Below are 16,569 nucleotides of genomic sequence, written 5' to 3'. Positions count from 1 at the left end.
AAAATCTGGTGATAACACATGCCCCCCTGGTTTTGGTAATGATAATTTCAAAACCACTCGTTTTTCCTTCGAAGGGTCATGTCGTGGCAGAGCAGAACCGTCGCGAGTATGCTTCATCATGACGACTTGCCTTCCCAACTTCTCTGCACGATTTGACAGTTTTGGCACCATGTCCTCGAAAACTGCTCGAAAATTAAATCTCCATCTCCTTTTACTTAACCGCATCGAACAGTTCTCCTCTTCATCCCCTTCGCATTAGTACTTCCAAAAAGCCCTTTTCTGCCACCATGTCTTCCTCTTCTTCTTCATTGGGTCTTTCTGCCCAGTCCTCCCCCTTCCGCGAGCTGACGCCGGAGTGGAACCCGGAGGAGGCCCATGCGGCCAACATCCGCCGCGCCATCGAGGCCGGGGATGAGCCGAGCCACAACTTCTCCACACGGTCAGAGGATGACAAGTCCCTGACCGACGGGGAGAGCGACCTCCGCTTCCTCGCCCATGGGGAATCGGAGGAGGAAAGTGACGACGATCGCTTTCCCCGGGACGGGGTCACCTCCTCCGAGGAGGCGAAGGAGGAGGAGGAGGACGACAGCTCCTCCGACGAGCCGCCGGCCAAGCGCCACTGCCCCTGGCCCGGGAACCTCAGCGACTTCGACAGCGACGACGACGACGCTGATGAGGAGGACGAGGACAACGAGGGTCCTGCCGGCGGTCGCTACAGTAGCGACGACGAGCCGGTCGGGAGCAGCGCCGACAACGGCGACGAAGACGACGACGACGACGAGGGCAGCAACGGCCCCTAGATGGGATCTTAGCCTAGGGCCAGTAGTGGTAGACGGGGCAATGTATCCCCTAGGACTTCCTTTTGAGAGCAATCAGCTCTTTATGTAAGAAATCTCGTTTATCAATGAAGAATTTCCCCAATTTGATCTTGCCGATTTCCTTTACGATAATTTAGCCGATTGTCAATTCGGTCAATGCTCAATGAGCCGATGGCAACGCATCGGTCTCTCACGAAAAATTTCGAGATAGATCCATCCGGACCCCCAAACTCCCGGTCAAACAGGGCCAAGCCACAATCGTGCAAACCCTAGATCTTGCAAATGCAGATCCAACCGAATGGAATGTTAAACTTAGCGGCAAAACTCCTGAAATAATGTCCAGTCTCCTCATTAACTTTAAATTTCAGACATTCTTCTGCCGCATCCTTCTCTTCCGGATCCTCTTTGCCTTCAGGAGAGCCCTAGGACTGTTGCTGGATCAACTCAAACGTCGAAGCTGCCACTTCTGCAGAACAGGCATCACTTGTCCACAAATTCCCTTGTGATAGTCTGCAGTGATGTTTATAATCCTGCTCTGTTTTCTTACAGCAACCATCTCTCAAAATCAAATTGAGATGCAGAGCCAACCGATTTCAGCAAAATCGGCTCCTTATAGCAAAGGATCTTTCGTGGCAAGCTGCCCCCCGAGCCTCAGTCGGGGCGAGAATAGCAGTGAGCCGACCAAGTCGGCCATCCTCGGTTTCCAACTCGTAGTGCAGAATCAGCCGATTCCAAAAAAATCGGTTCCTCAGAGTGAAGAAATTTCAGGGCGAGCTGCCCCCCGAGCTTCTCCAGCTCAAATCTCGCGCCTTGCTGATCAGATCGGCTCATCATCTTTGGCAGGCTGATGCAACTTCTGGTGAGGATGTCTTGAATTTCTGATGCCCTCTAAAACTCTGGACGTAACAACTCCCTGACTTGCATGTTTACGCTGCTCTTGTCGTTAGTCAGGGTTACGATCCTCAATCTTGCAGTCCTGGTCCTAAAAGATGTCATGTTTATGCTGCTAGCACCGCTGAACTTGAAGACTTGCCAATGGGAGTTAGGGGTCCTTGAAGAGAGGATTCGAGTCACCAAACAATTCCATTGAGGGGGTTCCTCCAGTAGAGCTTCTCCATGTAACTCGATAACTGCTCCATTGGGCTTCTTGAGTCGATGGCCATGCATCGGCTTTTTATCCTTAAGTCGATGTCTGCACATCGGCTGTGCTTAAAAAATTTGGATTTTTTACGGCCGGCTTGCTCATGTATCGGCCCCCATACTTTATCAGAGAATATATCTTGACTTGCTTCCAACTCCGTATCCTCGTGTTCTATCCTTCTATGTGCCCCCCGAGCCGATTCTGTCAAGAGAATTGATGGTGTCGGCTCTTTAGGTATTCCATGTTGGATCAAATGTTGAACCCAAGCAGCATGGATGATGAGGATAATTTTGGCCGATTGCTGGAATCGGCCTCCACGTTGCTTGCTCGATGAAGGTTTTGCAATGTTCCTCCATAAACTTTTGGGGCCGATCACAAGGATCAGCCTCGCCACGTTTGCTCATTGATTTGCTCCAGCTACATGGTTAGGCCAGTGGATAAAACCAGCCCAATCTCTGACTTTATCATGTTGGTGCGCTTGCTGTCGTCCACCTCGAGTGCATCGTGTAATCGTGGAGCACTAAGCTTCGTCGGAAGGACGAGCACCATGTTTGTGCCAGCCGATGTATCATCATCGACTTTCCTTTGCTTGGGGCGCCACTCCATTTTCCGTGGACGACCCACTTCATCCAGGGTTCGCTGAACTTTCGCAGCCAGATCAGGCCGTGCCTTCCTTAGCGTATGCAAGTATAACCTCTCGGCTTCCTCCAGGCCGCGCAATCGCTGAACCCTGCGCTTTTGGGAACGGCTGAGTCCATCAGGGCACCACCTTGGCCGGTGGTACCTGTCTTCTTCTTCTCCCTCGTCTTCTGAATCCTCGAGATCTTCCAACCGAGGGGACTCAGCGCGTTTGCTTTGTGGCGGGAGAGGCCCTAGGCGCTTGAACACGGACACGTTGGCTGTCTCCTTCTTCTTCTGGTTGCATTCTGGGCAATTGCCGATTGTTGGCAATCGGCTCATTCCTGAATCCCAGCATTGTCTGAAGAAGGGGCAGTCCCAGTGCCTATCATCGTCGTCTTGCTCCCTCGACTTCTCCTTGGCGTGGCGCTCGTATCGCTCCTCGTTGTGACCATGCCGACGACGTCTCCTGTCGTCCCTAGCCAGACGATCTTCTTCATCATCGTCGTTGTATCGCTGGCGTTGGTCATACTGACTCACATACTTGTTGAGGAGGTGATCAGAGAGAGGTCGTTGATATCTTATGTTCTTCACTTCTCCCTCTGTGACATAGCGCTTGCCGTCTTGGCGGAGCCGATCGCGTGGAGCGGCCTCCTTTGTGTCTTTGCTATGAGAGCAGCTGCCCTCATCTCCGTCCTTACCAGAGTGGTGTCCAGGTCCTACCATGTTGATATTGCATGAGAAATCTGGCTGGCACCCTCCATGGTAAGTGTACTCCACCATGTTAACGGCGGGGAAGGGGTGTGTGTCGACCTTCATGGCGTACTGGTTGAAAATCAGCCGTCCATTTTCTATCGCCATTTGGATCTGCTGCCGCCACACCCTGCAGTCGTTGGTGGTGTGGGTGAACGTGTTATGCCACTTGCAGTATGGCTTTCCGTTCAGCTCTTGCACCGTGGGGATCTTGTGGCCTTCGGGTACCTTTATATGCTTCTCCGTGAGTAAGAGATCAAAAATCTGCTCGGTTTTGGTCACGTCGAAGTCGAACCCTTTTGGAGGGCCTTGTGGCTTCACCCATTTGCAGGACACGGGGCCTGCCGCTCGAGTCCATTCAGCCACTGCTACCTCTCGATCTCCCGCAGCACCTTCATCCTCGTCTGCCTCAACCAGGGTCACCGCACGCTTGAATTTATCCTGGTAAACATCTGGGTGGCGCTCGTTCATATGCTGACAGCTTCGCACCATGTGCGCCAATGAAGGGTAGTCTCGCTTGGGAGGCCACGTCCTTGATCGATGATGAGAGACCCACCACCGCCAACTCGATCGCTTCTTTTTCACTTACGTGAACCGAATAGCATCGGTTCCTCACGGTCCTGAAGCGCTGGATGTATTCGACACCGTTTCCCCGCGCTTCGTCGTACTTGTGCTAGATCGGCAATGCCAGCCTCGGAAGCCTCCGAGTGATATTGCTCATGGAACTGCTCTTCCAATTGCTTCCAAGTCCGGATGGAGTTCGGTGGCGGCGATGTGTACCATCCGAAAGCCGATCCTGTGAGGGACTGTGCGAAGAACCTCACACGCAGCTCGTCTGACGCTGAGATCGTGCCCAGCTGTGCCAAATATCGGCTCACATGCTCGATGGAGCTGGAACCATCTGATCCACTAAACTTTGTGAAGTCCGGGAGCCGATACTTGGGTGGTAGCGGGATCAATTCGTACTCGTTGGGGTACGGCTTGGTATAGCCGAACGTCTTCCTTTTCGGCATCATGCCGAACTGATCTTTCAGAATTGTACAAATCTGATCCGCGGTGATGGCTGAGGGCGTCGAACCCTGAAGATTCGCCGGGGTGGCATACTTAACCAGCCATGCTTGCTTTTCCAGTTCTGAGCCAACTGCAGGAGCTGGGCTCTGGAGGTTTGTCGGAGTGGCGTACTTAGCTAGCCACGTTTGCTTCTCAAGATCTGCTCCCGACGTTCCTCCTGCTGTTCCAGAGGCCCCTGCTGTCGCAGCCTGGTTTGAGAGTGCCCAGGTGCTGCCGTCTGGTACGTATGCGCACGCGTATCCGTGCGGGATCTCCTTGGGCGCCTCAGGTAGGAATTGGTAGTCACTAGGATCACCACCAATTTTGTAGACGACGTATGCCGATGAGTTCGGCACTTCTGGTGCTGCCCATGCGAACGGCAGCGGAGGATGGGACAGGAGTGGCGTCTCTCCTTTGTAAGTCCCCAGAGCTGGTCCCGACGGAGAATACCGATGGCTCATGATTTCCTGGACCACGCGCAGAGCGACACGCTCCAAAGTGTTCACCAGGCTCTCAGAGTGGCGGTGCAGCGAATGCGCCACCATGTAGTTGATCTCCTGACGTAGCGACCTGGTGCGTTCTTCTGACGGGGCGGACAGGTCCACTCCATCGAGTGCGCCTTCAGGTGAGAACCCCTTCCACCTGACGCCATGGGAGCGGGTTCTGTGGAAAGAGCCGATGAGTTCGGCTTCGAGGGTTGCCTTGATCTGGTCATGCTTCTTCTTGAGCTCATCAGGCAGATCCTCGTACTTGACCGGAGTGCTTTCCGCCATCTCGGATGTAGACGGCGATGTGGTGGATGTCGAAGGTTGTCCCACCGGGCGTGCCAGAATGTGTTGACGTCAGAAACCCACCGGCGGGCAGCGACGGGCAACACAAGAGAGCCGGGAACAACTAGGGCTGCGGCTGGCCCCGGTCCCTCGGAGCGACGGTCCGCAAAGCCTCCTCGGTCACACGTCCGATGCTATCGCAAGGGCGTGCCACCTGACCTATACCTGGTCGGGAAAGTGTTGGATGATGCCTCGCTTAGTTTCCTGCAGGGCACACACGTAAACATTAAATACGAGCCTCGATCGGCTCTCGAGTTATCTCGTGAATCGGCTCAAAGAGCCGATCCACCCATGATTCGAACAAGGTGTCCGAATATATGGTGGTCCTGCTTGATCAAGATAAAGCTAATGAGATCTACGACGATTTAGGGTTTTCACCGCATAATCGGATCATCCTACTCACGATTGGGCCTCGCGCTCGCGTACGGTGATCATAAGCCGATCCTAGATAGGGCCTAAAAACCAACACGAGGTTGATCCCCGGAATATCCTTTCTAGGGCTAGAGAATTACACCCTACACGCCGCTGGATCCTCCAACCCTTTGTAGGGCCTAACTATTGCAGATATTAAACTAATCCTTGCAAAGCAAGGAGCAACCGTAACGGATCGGATCTACTAAACTATGATCAAGCGGGTGCCGCCCCTACACCTAAGATAGGTGTAAGGGCGGCTAGATGTATAAGGGTTGCACTACGACAGCATATGATACGAAGAACAATGCTAACCCTAACACACCTAAGATAACTACGTTGCTCGCCATCAAAAAGGCTTCAGCACGAGCAACGCATGAACAACGAGATAGGCTTGTGCTGCCTAGATCGCAAGATGCGATCTAGGCAGCATGGTGCTTACCGGAGAAACCCTCGAGACGAAGGAGTTGGCGATGCGCCGAGATTTGTTTGTGTTGAACGTTGGTTGTTGTTTATTCCATAAACCCTAGATACATATTTATAGTCCAGCGGACTTTCTAATGTGGGAATAATCCCCACCGTGCACGAGACAACCTCTAACTTTTAATCTATGATGCAATCTACTATAATTAAAGATACACGGGCAATCTAGCCCAAATCCTTCGTGCAAGGCCGCTTCAGAGATCTTCCACGTGTAATCCTCCAAGCCCATCTCCCTTACGGCCCACCTCCTGATTTGGCCAAAATCTGGTGATAACACATGGACACATAGAAAAAAACTAAGTTGCTTCAACTCTGATTAGAGAGATTATGGGCAGCTTCACGTAATCCCAGTAGCTAGCACAATGTGTTTTCCAGAAACTCGGGAAGTTCTCGTTTAAGATGACCCATTTTAAGGACGACTGGAGGACGATTATCTTATTACAAAGAATCCAAAAAAAACTTATTGAATATATGTTGTTACTAATGCACAAACTAGTTTGTAAAATAATATTTTAACTTCTCCGGAACCAACTTAATAGATCCCTCATGTCAAAAAAAAAAACTTAATAGATCCCTATTTCTTTATCACGTTATTTATGGCTTTGCCACAAATTTGGTGCAAAGTTCAAAAAAAAAAATCTGACAGAGAGCAAATGTCTTGAAGTTACTCTATGAACAAAACGATTCATTTATTTTGCAAATAATCAGTTGTTAAACTCTAAAGGTAGCGTTTGGGCAAAGGAAAACTCTAACTGCTAATGGTTAGCCAAGTAATACGCAAACCCCAAGTAGCCTAAGTCTAGACCTAAGTGCTAACTGTTCATAACAATTTCGACAAAGCTGGCTCTAACTTGACCGGTGCCATTCTCATTTTATGTACTTGAGCATTGGCGTTTAGTTAAATCACAAGAATACAGAGATAGAAACATATTTGCAGGAATACCGCTCGGGTCGTCCCCTCCAGGGCGACTCGGGGCGGAACCCTAACCCCCCGCCGCCGCCTTCCCTTCCCCCTCCTCCTCCCTCCTCGCCGTCCCCTGAGGCTGCCGCCGGCGAAGCCTGGCGCGGTCGGTGATGGGGGCGGCGGGGATCCGCGCACGGTCCCCTGGGGCGGCGGTAGGAGGCACGCCTCCGCGCCGGGGGGATGATCCCGGAACCCGGCGGTTGATGGCGGCGCGGCCATCTCATCACGTCTTCGACGCGGCCTCGCCGGGCGGGCGATGATGGGGGCGGCGGCGCGGCCATGGAACCATGGCGGCGTGGCTCTCTCCTCCGTTCCTCGCCACGGAATCACCGGGCAGGCGGTTTGGGGCGGCGGCGTGGCCCTGGATCCTGGCGGCACGATCCTCTCCTTCCTTCCTCGCCTCGGCATCGCCGGGCGGGTGGTGATGGCGGCGGATCTCGTGCTGCTCCTCCGCAAGGTCTGGATCACGGCACAAAGGGCGGCGGCCCTGGATGGCGATGACGGTGTTGACCTGGTGGCAGGTGGCGGGCATCAGGTGCTTGGTAGCCGGCGATGGTGTCGCCGGTGGAGGGTTGGGTTGGCCAGCCCGGGATGGTCGCCGACGTGGGGGTCCGATCTGAATAAAGGCGGCGGTCCTAGGGCCTCTCTTGCGTGAAGAGGAGGACCTACCGGAGGCCTGGACTCGTGATCTGGCCGGAGGGTTGAGTTCCGGAAGGCTTCGCCGGCAAATGTAACAGCGCTTTGCCTGGAGTTTGCTGGATCGGAGGTATTCGGTCGTGCGCACCCATGCGTTTATTCCGACCGTTTGGTTCTGGAGGGAGCGGCGCGAAGCTCTTTTTCTGTGTTGACATCAAGTGACTATGGATCCATGATGAAAGTCGGAAGAAGAGAATTTCTTAAAGGCCGGAGGGGAGGACTAGCTAAGGGAGGTTCAAGTCTCCGCGCTGTTGAGGGGCTTGCTTGGTGTCCCGGCTTCACAGCAGCGGTTTGGAAGTGGGGGCGGCAACACAGGTGAAGCGCGGAGTCCTACCTTTCAGGGTGAAACAATGGCCTTAACTGGTTGTGCCTGGCAGTGACCTTGGTGGAGGCATTGTTTTGAGAGCGGGGACTATCTTCAGGGTGAAAACCTAAGATCTTTGATCGGGCGACGACGGTGTTTGAGTACTGTTCCCTTCTTGAAGGCGTCATTTTTTGGAGAGTCATTCAGGTGTTGTCATGGTGGTGGATGTATTGCTGTTGTTAGGCCCGATATATTGTAGCGGGACTTTTGTTTCTTAGTTTTCTTTTCTGTTTTTTTGGCTGTGTGCATCCGTAGTGCCATTAGGGTGGTGCGTTGTTGCAGAGGCTGGGTGTAATTGGTATCTTCTTGATATTAATATATTCCCTTTATCGAAAAAAACAGAGGGAGCGTCCTTATTCTCCTCAACTTCATCTTAACAAACGCATACTCTCCCTCCTTCCTTTTCCCACAAACTTTGGAAAAAAGGTTCAGCAAGAGACGGTTGGGACTAGGAGAGAAGCTTATTGCTGCTCGACACTTTCGGTCGACCGGATGGCCTGGAGGAGTGCCGGTCTTTCGGCCTGCCCGTCAGTGTGCCTTCCTCGTCTCCTCACGTTCTGATGACGGTGAAGAGGGCCAGCCCCTTGGAGCAGCAACGAGAGGAAGCAGTCATCTGCGCGCTAGTGACGAGCCGACAACGAGTAACTATTTCTGCCGCCTATTTCTCTGCCATGCGTGGCCGCGGAGAAACCCGCACACCGTGCTCCAAAATTTGAGGAAACAAAATATGTGAAACTGATCAATCCAATTATCCAAGTGGCTGCTAGCTCCATGACAGGTTACCATGGTCACAACTCACATGAGTTCCAGGATTTATTTCTCAGATGATTCTCAAATGAGGAAGATGCAGATACTACTTTCGGGAGATTATGATGAAGCATAGGAAACCAACTTCTACGGAGAACATGATAAGATAAAGCATCAGTACCCGCATGATGCTTGGCAGTTGGCATCAGGAGTCTACCAATTAGCGTTTGGACAGAGCAAATTTCTACCAATTAAGAGATCTGACACAGACACGAGTTGAAGACATACAACAAAGTACCAGTTACATCACAGAAATCATGAGTTCCCGACAAAGAGTGAACAATACAACAAACCTGAGTTCCTGACACCGACCAAAGCTAACTGCGGAAATCTAAGGACGGTATGATGGCTAAACCAATGCCATTCCAACAAGCATATCATTAGACGGCACAATATAGTCAGCAATCCCTTCACTTTCATCACCAGATATGACGATGCCTTATGCCGACCTGACCATCAATTAAAAGGCTCAGTTAGTTCAGTGTAACACTGTCAAACAGCAAAAATGCCCAAAAAAAGGATATGAAGACTGCTAGAATAACAAATAATTACTCTATTCAATTGTACTAGATTTTTTGCCAAAGGGGGCCATGTACAATTCATTTCAGCTGGTCTGGGACAATGTAAATGAGCACTTCAACTAAATGGGGTAAAATAATTCTACTAACATGGTATCTATTTTGTGCATTCACCTGCAGAAGACATGCATCGTCCGTGCTCTAAAGGGTTACATGATGACTGGCTAATTGGGTACTCCACTTACTTTCTGCAACTCTTAAAGCTCTTTTAACAGTTGACATCCATGATTTGATGCAGCAAGGATCAAAACTAAGGAAGCTATCCAAAAAAAAGATTTTTTTTGAAGCGCAATTGGTATAAAGAAAACTTTTTACAGCATCAATCATGCAACCTAATTGTCAATTTCATAAATCTTGAGAATAGCAAGTATCTGGATGGTCAAGACATACAACAAAATTTCATTCCTATCCATCAACTTCAAGGTTAAAAAACTATTTCCATATATGAGAGATACAAGACACTGATGCATACAAAAAATATCAAGAAGATACGATGCGAGAGCAGACAACCAGATTGGCAACATTACTATTAAGACTACACATAAAAAGCTCCAATTTCCATCCAAAATGACATTTGCTTTCTGAACCTCAATACAATCCACTTGTGATAGTGAGTAGTGTTGTTGAGAAAGGTGGCAGGAATGGATCACATTTGTTATAAAATGTGATCAATTTGAAACATTATGGGAGCTATGTGAATAGATAGGTCACTCCTTGATATTGCATGAACCTTACCCTAAAAATAGGGTATTTCTCGGAAGAGACTTACTCTTAAGTGACTAGATTTTAGGAAAAAACTGACCTTCTACAATAATAGGTGTTCACAGAAAATTCAATGCTATTTTGTACATTGTATAAACTGAAAAACAGAATTACCTCACGTTACGATGGTTGACATCCAGTTCTGCAGTTATGTGCTTCTTACGCTTGTTTGAGCCAGATACAGCTTGGTCAGATGGACCAGCTGCTGAAATGTTGTTCACTACGTGATCAACAGTTGCACCCACAGCTCCAACAGCATGCACAAATGTTATAGGAGGGACAGAAATTGTGGCAGCATTGCAGTTTTCCTGGCTTAGAACTATTTCCTTGTTGTTCCTAGCAGATGTGATGGCAATGATTTGTTGTTTCTTTGATCTCAGAATTTGTTGCATACAAGGGTTCCTTGTAGCTGCAATAGCATAGTAAATCATTAATCACACTCCTAAAATTCCACTATGAATTCTCCATACAAGAAGTTAAAAAGGTTTTGGAGCTCTCATTTTATAATCCCAAACAACAAAACAAAAGTTACCTAAAATAGATATGACCGCAGAACGAGCTGCCCTCTGCTCCGCCTCCTTCTTCTTTCTTGCAGCTTCACCAGTATAAATGTTCCCAGCGAATGACACAGATGAAATGAACGATGGCATGTGTTCCAATCCTTCTACACAATCCAGAGAGTAAGTGGGCGGAGTGGCTTTTGTCTTAGCAGCGAAATCACTGAGAATTGACTTGCAGAATATCACATCCTGAATAGAAAAAAAAAGAACTAATATGTTAGCAGAAATCGATTCTTTCTCCTTCAAAAATAAATAAATCAATTAGTACATTTTAGGCACGATCATTAAAATGATAACTTAAACAAAGGCGAATACCTGGTCAATCAGCCCAAGCAAATCATTATCATCATCAGCAGCAGCAGCAGCATCAACACCTATTATCTTTACTGCCAACTCCACATATGCCACTAGGGCAGCATCCCTCTCTGCATCCCTGCGGCGACTATGACTATGTTGTGATCGAAACCGCTCGCCACCAACCTCCACGGTGCTCCTGAACCGAGGTTGATGCCCCTGACCTTCCAATTCAGGATGGTAAACTGGCAGCTGCTTATTGTTCTTATGAGCCCATTCTTGCAAAAGGTTTTTGAAAGAAGGGCGTTTTTCTGCATAACAGAAGCTCGGAAATAAGTACAATATAGAACATACATTAATTTCTAGCACGTGAGCAGCAGCCAGCAGCGACTCAACTCTCTCGGCTCACTCGAGGTGCACTGCCCCTGCCCCCGCTGCCGTGCAAAGAGACACGCTACTCATTCTCTCTTATTCTTTGCTGCTGCATTCCGACTCTTTTTGATTTGCATTTTATAGTTCAGATTCTTAAATTTTATCTTAGTAGGACAAAGTTCTAATTAGATTCTTATTTCTCCCACATGTTCTGAATAACTAAACATGCCTTCATACTATTGTCAATTAAACCAAGAGTAATCACCAATCCGACCTTGTGTAAACAAATACTCTCTTTGTGATTGCAGATTGAGAAATTAAAGGATGCAGCCAACAACTTGTTGCCGTGGAGATCTTTTGTGATTGTTCCACCAGAATTTAAAAAACTGAGTAAACTTGGGATGGTTGCTTTGTACCAGTAAATTTTATATTTAACAACTGATTTTGTTGCGGCCAATATTCTCACGCCACTGAAAATCGGTAGGGACATATATAGCACCTATCTAGAGCGCCGGATATGTCCTGAAATCGCATGTGGGGAAAATTTAGATGAAGCGGCCGAGCAAAGAAAACACATCGACGCGAAGGGAAATCCTGGGATCGGGCGGGAATTGGCCATAACAGCCGGGAAATCCAGCCTAGCATCCGCTCTAAGCGTCCCCATTGTAGATGCCCTAACAGCGTGCTTGGTAACTTTGGTGAAAGGGAGTGGGAGTTCAGAGGGGAAGTTGGTTGGGAGATTAAAGCATGGGATGTTGATTACCAATCCTCCAATGTTTGGTACACAGTTGGTATATTTTTGATTAGTAATTAAATACTCCGCATTTTTAAAAATTGACATATCGCGGTATCCCCGTATCAGTATCCATATGAGTATCGTTGTTTATGGGAATCCTAGGTATGAGGTCGTGGTGTGGGACCGTGTCAACGGCGACCAGCGTGCTGTGGCAGTTCCCCCTGATTTGCAATACGGGGAGGGCAATGTCATCTTCAACAGGGCGGTTCTTTGTGCTGCCAGCTATGAAGGAAACATGCACAAAAGCTGCCAATCCAATCCCTTCCAGGTCGGCCTGGCTAGGATGCACGGATACTTCAAAAAAGTGACGTTTTGGCGTATCTACGTATCTGATACGGATACCATAGGATACTTATCCCCTGATTTTTTATTTTTCAAAATAATAAAATAATTAAGATATGCATGAAGGGATCATGTCGTGCCCAAATGTGACATATCATATATTCGGCAGCTTAATATTGAAGTTGTGGTGGCTGAAGAAATATTTCTACATCTTATTAGTATTACTAAACTTCCCTAGTTTTTTTCAAATATTACTTATATATAATTTGATTAGTTATTATATGCTATATACCAACATATCTCCAAATCCACATTTTAGAAAATTGACATATAGCAGTATCGCCGTCTCAGTATTTGTATCGCCGTGTCTGGGCATGCTAGCATTTTATAGTTCTGATTCTTGAATTTTATCTTAGTAGGACAAGTTTCTAATTATATTCCTGTTTCTTCAACATGTTCTGAATAACTAAAGATTCATTCATACTATTGTCCATTAAACCAAAAGTAATCACCAGTCTGACCTTGTGTAAACAAATATTCTCTTTGTGATTGCAGATTGAGAATGATGCAGCCAACTTGTTAACACGTGGAGATTTTTTGTGAGAACGGATTGTTCCACCAGAGTGAAAAAGAACTGAGTTAACTAGGGATACGGATGGTTTGCTTTGTACCGGTAATTTTTGTATTTAACTGCCAATTTTGTTGCCGCCAATACACGCCAATGAAAATCGTTAGGGACATAGCGCCTATCTAGAGCGCTGGATGTCCCCTAAAATCGCATGTGGGGAAAATTTTGATGAAGCGCCCGATGCAAAGAAAAGACAGTGACGCAAAGGGGAGTCCTAGGATCGGGCGGGAATTGGTCATAACGTCCGGGAAATCCAGCCTAGGGCCCTCTCTAAGCATCCCCATTGTAGATGCCCTAACATCGTGTTTGGTAACTTTTGTGAAAGGGAGTGGGAGTTTAGAGGGGCAGTTAGCTCGGAGATTAAAGCTTGGGAAGTTGATTATCAGTACTCCCACGCTTGGTATGTACTTGGTATATTTTTGATTAATTATTAAATAATATATACGATCATATCCCCATAAGATTGACATATCGCGGTATCCCCCTATCAGTATCCATATATGTATCGTTGTATCTAGGCATCCTAGGTATGAGGTCGTGGTGTGGGACCTGTCACCGGCAACCATCGCATTGTGGCAGTTCCCCGGATTTGCAATACCGGGAGGGCAATGCCATGTTCAACAGGGCAGTTCTTTGCACTACCGTCGATGAAGGCAACAAGCATGACAGCTGCATTCCAGTCCCTTCCAGGTCGCCCTGGCTGGGTTGCACGAATACTTCAAAAAGTGTAGTATCGGCGTATTTGCGTATCGGAATCACGGATACTTTCAGATACCATAGGATACTTATCCCCTGAATTTTTATTTTTCAAAATAATAAAATAATAAAGATATGCATGAATGGATCATGTCGTGCCCAAATGTGAAATTTCATATGTTCAGCAGCTTCATATTAAAGTTGTGGTGGGTGAAGAAATATTTCTATCATCTTATTAGTATTGTAAACTTCCCTTTCCTTTTCAAATATTGCTTATATATATAATTTGATTAGTTATTATATACTATATACCAACGTATTCCCGAATCTACATTTTTTAAAATCTATGTATCGCGGTATCGCCGTATCTGTATCACCGCATATGGGCATCCTAGCATTCTATAGTTCCGATTCTTGATATTTTATCCTACTAGAGCAAAGTTGTAAATATACTCTTCTGAATAACTAAACATTCCTACATACTATTGTCCATTAAACCAAGAGTAATCACCAGTCCGACCTTGTGTAAACAAATACTCTCTTTTGTGATTGCAGAATGAGAAATTAAAGGATGCAGCCAACTTATTGGCCTAGAGATTTTTTGTGAGAACAGATTGTTCCACCAGAATAAGGAAAACTAAGTTAACTAGGGATTGTTTGCTTTGTACCGGTAAATTTTGTATTTAACTACATATTTTGTTGCGGCCAATATTCTCACGCCAATGAAAATTGCTAGGGACATAGCGTCTATCTAGAGCGCTGGATGCCCCCTAAAATCGCCCGTGGGGAAAATTTTGATGAAGCGCGTGACGCAAAGAAAACGCAACGGCGCAAAGGGGAATCAAAGGGGAATCCTAGGATCGGGCGGGAATAGGCCATAACGTCCTGGAAATCCAGCCTAGTGCCCGCTCTAAGCGTCCACATTGTAGATGCCCTAACAGCGTGTTTGGTAACTTTGGGGAAAGGGAGTGGGAGTTTAGAGTAGGATTTAGCTGGATTAAAGCATGGGAAGTTGATTATAAGTCCCACTCTTACGTTTGGTACGGTGTGTGGATTAGTAGGGGGAACTGATAGAATGATTTTTTTTTGTCTGATTTTGTGAGCTTAGGCACCGTGATGTCCAGCACCATTGCCTCAGCCTGATGCCTCACGGCGGTATGCGCCTAGCCGCCTACAGCCCGGACGTACGGAACAGCGCGGTGAGCGCACTCGACGTCTGGACGTACGGGATGGTGATTCCCTGTAGGTTTTAGCTGCGGTGTTGATTCCTTAATAACCAAGTCGCACGCACATATAACAAAACGAATGAAAAATGCTTCGATCTTGCCTTTGCGACGGCCGAATGCTCACAGAGCATGTCGAGGTCGACTGGAACTCCACTGTTGGGCGCGTCCCTGAAAAGAGATCTGATCGTCTAGTGGCGCGCGCGCCGCCCTGTGTGCGCCGGAGGCTTCACCGCCTCGTCGGCGTAGACAGCTGAGACGAGAGGGAACGCGCGCGCCGGCAGCGACGTCACATAACTTGGACGGGATTAGTACGCCACGCTGCACGGCCAGCTAGCTTGCTGTGCCGACCTGCAGACGCCGTCGAAGATACGTACAAGAAGATCTTGCCTTTGTGACGGCCGACTGCTCACAGCGCATGTCGAGGACGATTGGAAGTCGAGCTGGCTGTTTTCGTTTCGTCCAATTCCCAAACCCCGGATGAATTACCTGATCTCCCACTAGGGAAGAGATCTGCCGGAGTTAGTTAACCTCCTTATAGTTTCCAACTTTCCATGCCCACCAACCAGTCTACGGATTATGAGTCTCATCTCATCTCCCTCAAATCGCCATTCCCTAACCCTAACCCCCCCCCCCCCCCCCAAGTAAACACGCTGTAAAGACAAACGAACAGTACATGCGAAGGAAAAGAGAAAGGGGCGTGCGCACCGGTGGCTGGATGCGGCGGGGCTGGGAGCGCGGCGGCTGGCGCGGCGTTCGGAACAGCAGAGGCGTTGGTGGCGGCCATGGCGGTGTCGGCTGATGCGGAGATGAGGAGCAAAAACGTGCGTTTTGGGACCTCGGAGAAGAAAGGGACGCACAGCACACTCCCCGCTCCGCTGTCGTCTTTATTAATTGGCACCTACCTCGGGATCGCAACGGCTGTCTGGAGAAGCGGCCGAGTTCACCAAGCCACCGGATTTCATTTTCTCAAAAAAGGAAATCGACACTCAATTTTTACTAGCCTGTCCTCGATCTGCAGATTCGGCTGCGCGTCCAGCAAACGTGCCACTTGATTCACTTCAGGCACGTCGTCGGTCGTCCTGCGAGACACAATATCAAACGCTAATCAACCCTGCCAGCATGAATACATACATCCTACTGTAGCTGCAGGGAAAAGTATGCATGGACTCGGCTCGTTTGGTACAAAACATCCATCACCACCAAGTCCACGCAGCCAAGCAGGAATACCAACGAATAAATCACAGCTTGCAACTTTGCTAGCATTTGAATTTAGAGCTCAGTAGGATTTGAACTTCAGTTTTCGACAATTTGGACCTTGATCCCAAAAAAGATCTCGAGATCAAATGATCGACCGTACTCTGAGCATGTATATCAGCTGACCAAACAGTAATTGTCTTGCACTCCATGCACGTTTTCATGAAACTTCAATATTTCAGTATC

The 16,569-nt window shown here is 48.2% G+C and overlaps 1 long non-coding RNA gene across 1 annotated transcript; it reads right to left on the bottom strand.

Annotated features, from left to right (window-relative positions):
* Window positions 1–10,601: 10,601 nt before the first annotated feature.
* LOC124660872 lies at window positions 10,602–11,234 on the bottom strand. Its single transcript, XR_006990018.1, has 3 exons — window positions 11,151–11,234; window positions 10,808–11,024; window positions 10,602–10,684 (listed from the first exon to the last, which is right to left on the bottom strand). It is a non-coding gene; the product is annotated as an uncharacterized LOC124660872 (long non-coding RNA).
* Between the last annotated feature and the right edge of the window lie 5,335 nt (window positions 11,235–16,569).

The sequence above is a fragment of the Lolium rigidum genome, chromosome 6, assembly GCF_022539505.1.
Source record: "Lolium rigidum isolate FL_2022 chromosome 6, APGP_CSIRO_Lrig_0.1, whole genome shotgun sequence".
NCBI lineage: Eukaryota > Viridiplantae > Streptophyta > Magnoliopsida > Poales > Poaceae > Lolium > Lolium rigidum.
The sequence above is the reverse complement of the archived record's forward strand: the minus strand, read 5'-3'. Positions and strand labels throughout refer to the sequence as shown.